General features: G+C 40.4%; 1 pseudogene; it reads left to right on the top strand.

Moving 5' to 3' along the window:
- The first annotated feature begins 393 nt into the window (after positions 1-393).
- LOC149527355 (kiwellin-1-like) lies at positions 394-958 on the top strand (annotated as a pseudogene).
- Positions 959-963: the final 5 nt, after the last annotated feature.

Here is a 963-nt window from a genome sequence, read left to right as displayed (position 1 = left end):
TTCCATGTCAACAGGAGTTTCCAAATCTCAACGTTAAAGACTTCCCACGGCATTCCAGCTCATCATTAATAAAAACCATCTTTCAAAAAAAAAAAACTTATCTAGATGTGAACTTTTGTTTCCTCTGTATTATCAACTTTCAAAAAAAAAAATGATGATTTTTAACCTGTAATGATTGCGGTTGTTCTTTCCGGTGTTAACTGTTGGCGTAACTCATACGATATTTCTAATGTAATGGTGGTGTTTCCTCGGAAAAACAGACTGTATACTTGTCCTGATCTTAAATTACACGTCAGATGTCTTGAGAAGCATGGATTGCTCGTTTCCATATAACTCCCCACCTCCTGATGTTTTCCTCACCGAACACAAGAAACACTAAAACAAGTAGAGAAAATGAGCAGGAAGGTTTGTTCTACTGTCTTTCTCCTCGTCTGCTTTGTCTTGGTTGTTACAGACTTGTTTTATTGTTGAAGCAACGACAAAGACTTGCAAGCCAAATGGCAAGATAAGAGGGAAAAAGCCTCCTGGGGAATGTAACAGAGACCATGACTCCGACTGCTGCGTAGAAGGCAAGCTTTATGACATTTACAAGTGTTCACCAGAAGTTTCGAACCATACTAAGGCAACCCTGACACTCAACGGCTTCGATAGCGGTGAGGAACCATCTGAATGTGACAACAAGTATCACAGGGATTCAGAACTTGTGGTTGCACTTTCAACCGGATGGTTCAACAATAAAAAAAGATGCCTCAACTTTATTAACATTTATGGCAATGGAGAGAGTGTTAAAGCTAAGGTAGTTGATGAATGTGACTCGACAATGGGTTGTGATGCTGATCATAGTTACCAGCCCCCATGCGATAACAACATCGTTGATGCCTCAGATACAGTCTAGAAGGCCTTAGGAGTGTCTGAAGATCAATGGGGTGGTATGGAAGTCTACTGGTCTGATGCATGATTGAT

This window comes from Theobroma umbraticum, unplaced genomic scaffold (genome assembly GCF_002168275.2).
Source record: "Theobroma umbraticum cultivar Fairchild unplaced genomic scaffold, ASM216827v3 scaffold_4.1, whole genome shotgun sequence".
Lineage (NCBI taxonomy): Eukaryota > Viridiplantae > Streptophyta > Magnoliopsida > Malvales > Malvaceae > Theobroma > Theobroma umbraticum.
Note: the sequence above shows the minus strand (reverse complement) of the source record. Positions and strands in the feature narration are given on the sequence as shown.